This window comes from Mus pahari, chromosome 3 (assembly GCF_900095145.1).
Source record: "Mus pahari chromosome 3, PAHARI_EIJ_v1.1, whole genome shotgun sequence".
NCBI classification, from domain to species: domain Eukaryota; kingdom Metazoa; phylum Chordata; class Mammalia; order Rodentia; family Muridae; genus Mus; species Mus pahari.
The window spans coordinates 157,268,970-157,275,839 of NC_034592.1; the positions used below are offsets into that span (position 1 = coordinate 157,268,970).

The window sequence follows — 6,870 nt, forward strand, 5'->3', positions numbered from 1 at the left end:
GGTTAAAGTCAAAGCATTCTCCCAACTATATGCTCTTTTATGTGTGGGAAGACTATGGGCTTTCCAAAAAGCTTTACCACGTTGGTTACATTTCAAAGGTTCCTCTTTGGTATGTGTTCATTTACATACTTGGAGATCACTGCTTGCTACAAAGGCTTTACAACATTAGGTGCCTTCATAGACTTTCTCTCCTGAATGTGTTCATTTATGTCTTTGGAGGTCACAACTTCTTATAAAAGCTTTACCACATTAATTACATTCATAGGGTTTCTCTCCTGTATGTCTTCACTTATGTATTCGGAGATGATTGCTTTGTGAAAAGGATTTACCACATTGTTTACATTCATAGGGTTTCTCTCTTCGATGTGGTCTTTTATGTCCTTGGACGTCACAATTACTTATAAAAGCTTTACCACATTGGTTACATTCATAGTGTTTCTCTTCTATATGTGTTTGCTTATGTATTCATAGATGACTGCTTTGTGCAAAGGTTTTACCACACTGTTTACATTCATAGGGTTTCTCTCCTGTATGTGTTCGCTTATGTATTTGGAGGTCACTATTTACTGCAAAGGCTTTACCACATTGGTTACATTCATAGGGTTTCTCTCCTGTATGTCTTCGTTTATGTACTCAGAGATGATTGTTTTTTACAAACGCTTTACCACATTGGTTATAGTCATAGTCTTTCTCTTCATTATGTGTTTCTTCATGCCTTTGACTATGACTCTGGTATGCAAAGGCTTTATTACATTGAATAAACGCAGAGGGTTGCTCTGCACTACAACTTCTTTCATGCCTGCAAATACAATTGGCACACATGAAATCTTTCTCACATTGATTATACTGATGAGACTTTATCTGTATGAATTCTTTTTAAATTTGGTTTCATTGAAAAGAACACTCTAATGTTAACATAATATGGCTTTTACATTCAAAGGAGTTCTCCTTCATTATGGATTGTTTTACATCTTTGAAGATACATGAAATGGGAATAGTACTGATTATCTGGCTCACATTTATAGCATACTTTTTTCATAAAAGGTTATTCACATATTTGGAAAAAAACAGGAAGAACTCAGAGCTTTTGCACACTGATTGCATTCACAAACTTTGTTATCATGAGAGTAATACTACATTTGGAACAAGAACAAATGCAAAAAGAAAAAAAATTTCTACTACCCTAATTCTCATGATTTTCAGCAGTTTGAGTTGGTAATTGTCCCCAATAATGTTGGGAAACTAATTATTTATAAACTTATAGCACAATTAGAATATCTACTCAAAGTGTGGTATACTGCACAACTTCTAATTATTCTGGAAAAGTGAAAGTTATGTGGCTTTCTTTCAATACCCCTATGCTCAAAAGGTTTGCATCCACCATAATCTATGACATCCATATCAAAAGGAGAATAACAAGTGAAAAGGTTCCATATTATATACACAGCTGATTTTTTTTCCTCACATAGATGTACAGAGATTAAGGTTTTTCCACAAAACCATTCTTGAATCTTCTAAACTGTGCATCTCATTAAATTTAGCAATGTTATTACAAGTATATCATTTAGCTCAGTTTTACTGTGGATTATTAACTTTTCCCAAGGTTTTAGACATATACTCATCACCTAGTCACTGTGTGTTCCTTTTGTGATAGCTAAGCAATATGAGACTGAAGAGACTTGCACTTCTACAGCACGGCTCTACTAGGCTTGATTTAAACAATAACATATCTGTTAAGCCATTATTTCTCTGTCTTTGAAATTAATGGAATGCCTTGCAAAGTATAATTACATACCTGCCATAGACATATATTATTTTATGAAATTCAGTAAACATCCATAACTGAAAGGAGTGTTTATTGTATACTATTAGTTTTCTTTACAACCTGTAGTACTCATTAAACTTTCTTTATAGGCATTTTCTCATCAGCTTGAACAGGTAAATTACCTTCCATGACTTCTAGAAGCTTGAAAATGGTCTTCAATAGTATGTTCTTCCTAAATGTAACCTAAAACACAGTACCAGAAAAAGTATGCTAAATTATTGGAAATTCAGCAACATTTAAGTTACTAACTTGAGTAAACTTTAGAACCATGAGTGATTTATTCACCTTATTCTTCCTCATTTCAATTGAAATTACAAAAACAAATAACAATAACAAAGAAACAGTTGTGCCTACATTGTACAAAGTAAATAAAAAAAAACACTGTATTACCTATAGCTGTGAGATTCCTATAGGTCTCTAGCATCACATCTTTGTAGAGACTCTTATCAGAAGGATCCAACAAAGCCCACTCTTCTCGAGTGAAGTTCACATGCACGTCATCATAGGTGACTACATCCTAAAAGATTCAATATGTGTGTACATAAAAAAAAATGATACAGACAATAGTGTAAAGGTGTACTTCAAAATGAATATTTGCTGACTGCCCTGCCCACATAGTACTTTTTATCCAGTCTTTCACAGTTGGACAACAAAAAACTGAAGTAAATAAATGATCTCTGGGATCCTGATGCCTTAGTATTAAGATGCTGGGTTTGGAACCATGTAGAATGCTGCTAAACCTTCCCCATTTTTGTTCCCTGAGACCCAATATGCAAGGATGCCCTTAGGACTGCAGTTTCCTCTCACCTGTCCATGCCACCTGTAGATACAAAAGTCCATTTCCATCTCCCCTTCCCTTCTTGCCACATGTCTGTGTCTTCGACTCCAAGTAAGGGCAGACACACCCTTCTCAACCATAGCCAGTCCTCCTGAACACTAAACAGTCTGTCTAAAGCCCAAGCCCACTATCTGTTTCTTTAGACACAACTCTCATAGTAGCCCACAGTACTGCAATACAATATCAGGGAAAGATTTTTCTGCCCATTTCTATGTGACCAATTTTCAAGTTTTCTTCAATAACTAAGGAAACTACACCAGGGACAATGTGAACTTGACCAATGTTATCTGTGCTAGTGTGTGTAAAGAAATAAAATAAAATCATATTTTATGACTCCAATAAAAATAACTTAAAGTGACCCCTAAACTGTTATAAATCCGACCCGACAGATACTATTGATCTGTTTTCCAATCAGAGAGGCTCCATGCTCTAGAGCTCTCTTGTAATTGTAGATGATCAGAAAGTTGGGCTATGGCTCTATAGCTGTTCATGACTGTTAGCACAAGGATACTCCTAAGCATGTGACCCTCTTGACCTTTGTTGCCAGGACAACGATCTTCTATCCCACAATCCACTTGGCTCAGTTCCTGCCCTCACTGGAGTGACTGTCATTTTTCTGTATAAAATAGGAAGCCATCTTCTCCTCGCTCTCTTCGCCCTCTTCTCTTCTCCTCCGCCTCTTTTTTCTCTCCCCCTCTTTCTCTCTCTCTCATCTTCTCTACCTTCTCTCCCCCTCTTTTTCTCTCTCTCATCTTCTCTACCCTTCTACAGGCTTCGCTGTCCTCCTACCCCATTCCCTCATAATAAACCTCTCTCATGTGGAACACCTTGGCCTGGTCTGCTGCTTGGTTTATCCACCTAAAATATAAAAATGACTTTTAGTAATTTCAGGCAAAACCAGTCCCACTGGAGCCCATATACAAAATAATGCTGAATGATAACTCAATGCCTGCTTCCTGCCATATGCCTTATGTTCCAATCTGTCCTATCCACCCACCCAGCACCATGCACACCTGAGAAACTTCTGCATGTCAGAAGCTCCTTTTGTAACCAAGAATTGAATTTCTGTGAATCATGCCATTTTGATAATAGGTAACAGAAAAGTAAAAGGAATCTAAACAAATATTTCTGAAGGATGATCATGATCAGGCCTCAGGACAACAGCAGCTCCTTCCCTGTAGGATCACAGAGAATGACTCAGACAGTTGAAACCTTCCAAGCTATGCTGGTCCACCCTACATGTAGACATAGCCCTAGTCTGGAAAATTTACATTTCAAAGAATGTTCTAGTCCTGCAGACCAAGTATTTTCCATTTTAAAGGCCCAGTGTCCTTTCTTTGTATATTTAATTATGCATGCAATATCCAGTGCAGCCATCTCTATTTCTTAATGGGGAAGTCCTGCAGCTGAACTCCAATCAAATTCATACATTAACAATAATTTAAAAGTAAAAGTGGTTATGACTTTTAAAGCTGGAATCAGTTAATGGGAGAGAAAAGGGAAGAAAAAGAAGAAATGAAAAGTAAAGGACATCACTGCTCCTCAGTATATTGGAGGAGAAAGTATATTATACACAAAAGTGAGACCATAGCCGTACCCAGTTATATCTGGGATAGTAGAGAATAGACATGACCTTGAACCTGCTGGGGAGAGGAAGGAGGGGAGAAGCAGGAGCCAGATCAGGATGATTAATGATAGATGAAAAGGCCAATTCCCAAATGATTGGATTCCATAAGGAATGGCAGCTGGGAAATTGGCAGCCCTACTCCTGGGGTAGATGGGGAGGTATGCCAGCAATATGCTATAACAGGGCAGGACTGTGGTCTCATTTGTCAGTACCCTAATCTGGGAAATGCCCCAAGATGACCAGTATGGAATTTTACTGATTGTGTAAAATTGATTACTTGACTCATCACAGTTAATATCAACTACTGTCAAAGCAGAAAGGCCTCACCTACCGTATTCCTCCTCCTTTTCAGTGCTGCAAGTATACCAGCTTCAAAGTTGGTCAGTGAACTCAATGCTTATAGCTGTCCCTCTTTATTTGTAATCCCCTAATTTGTAAACCTGTAATCCAGGCAGGTTAGACAACACTCATTCGCTGGTGTCCATAGTCTCACTGATCAGTCAGAACCCAGCTTGAAAGGAGTTGTAGGACTGTTTTCCAAGCACTGGGCAGCAGAGGCAGCAGAGGCAGGATTAGGAGTTCAAAGCAAGTATTAACTACATGGCATAAAGAAAGTATGAGCTACAGGAGATATTTCTCCTGACTGCCAAGAACTCTGACACACCCAGAATCTCAGGTTCACAGGAGACCACAATCAAAGAATCACAGAGAAATCTGGACTCTGAGATGTCCTGAATCAACTGGGATTATAGGAAGGACAGGCTCCAATAAGATATATTGAGGGCAGCAAGCACTAGAGAGAACCAGAGGCAAGTGTAAGAACAGAGGCAACAGAAACCAAGGTTACTTGGTATCATCAGAACCAAAGTCTCCCACCATAGCAAGTCCTGGATACACCATCACAACAGANAAGCAAGACATGGATCTAAAGTCACTTCTCATGATGATGATGGAGGACTTTAAGAAGGAAATACTGGAAANCACAGGTAAACAGATAGAAGACTTTAAAGTGGAAACACAAAAATCCCTTAAAGGGTTACAGGAAAATGCTACCAAAAGGAGATAGAATTGAACAAAACGATCCAGGATCTAAAAATGGAAGTAGAAACAATAAAGAAATCCCAAANGGAGACAACTCTGGAGATAGAAACCCTAGGAAAGAAATCAGGAACCATACATGCAAGCATCAGCAACAGAATACAAGAGATGGAAGAGAGGATCTCAGGTGCAGACCATTCCATAAGAAGCATGGATACAACAATCAAAGAAAATGCAAAATGCAAAAAGATTCTAACTCAAAACATCCAGGAAATCCAGGACAAAATGAGAAGAGCAAACCTATGGGTAATAGAAGTAGATGAAAATGAAGATTACCAACTTAAAGGGCCAGCAAATATCTTCAACAAAATAATTGAAGAAAACTTCCCATACCTAAAGAAAGAGATGCCCATGAACATTCAATAAGCCTACAGAACCCCCTAATAGACTGGTCCAGAAAAGAAATTCCTTCCAACACATAATAAACAGACCAACAAATGCACTAAGTAAAGACAGAATATTAAAAGCAGTAAGGGAAAAAGGTCAACTAACATATAAAGGCAGGCCTATTAGAATTACTCCAGATGTCTCACCAGAGACTATGAAAGCCAGAAGATCCGGGACAGGTGTTATACAGACCCTAGGAGAACACAAATGCCAGTCTAGGATACTATACCCAGTCAAACTCTCAATTACCATAGACGGAGAAACCAAAGTATTCCATGACAAAACCAAATTCACACAATATCTTTCAACGAATCCAGTCCTTCAAAAGGATAATAAAGGCAAAACACCAATACAAGGATGGAAAATACACCCTAGAAAAAGTGAGAAAGTAATCATTCAACAAACCTAAAAGAAGACAGCCACAAGAACAGGATGCCAACTCTAACAACAAAAATGACAGGAAAAGACAATTACTTTTCCTTAATATCTCTTAATATCAATGGACTCAATTCCCCAATAAAAAGACACAGACTAACAGATTGGCTCCCCAAACAGGACCCAACATTTTGCTGCTTACAGGAAACTCATCTCAGGGAAAAAGACAGACACTACCTCTGAGTAAAAGGCTGGAAAAAAATTTTCCAAGCAAACAGTCTGAAGAAACAAGCTGGAGTTGCCATTCTAATAGCGAATAAACTCGACGTCCAACCCAAAGTTATCAGAAAAGACAAAGAAGGGCATTTCATATTCATCAAAGGTAAAATCTTCCAAGTTGAACTCTCAATCCTGAATATCTATGCTCCAAATGCAANGGCAGCCACATTCATTAAAGTAACTTTAGTAAAGCTTAAAGCACACATTGNTCCTCACACAATAATAGTGGGAGACTTCAACACCCCACTCTCACCAATGGACAGATCTCGGAAACAGAAACAAAATAGACACAGAGAAACTAACAAGTTATGAAACAAATGGATTTAATAGATATCTACAGAACAAAAGGATATACCTAAAACAAAAGGATACACCTTCTTCTCAGAACCTCATGGTACCTTCTCCAAAATTGACCATATAATTGGTCACAAAACAGGCCTC

The 6,870-nt window shown here is 38.0% G+C and overlaps 1 pseudogene; it reads right to left on the bottom strand.

The window, feature by feature from the left end:
• Window positions 1-465: 465 nt before the first annotated feature.
• Window positions 466-2,743, bottom strand: LOC110318078 (annotated as a pseudogene).
• Between the last annotated feature and the right edge of the window lie 4,127 nt (window positions 2,744-6,870).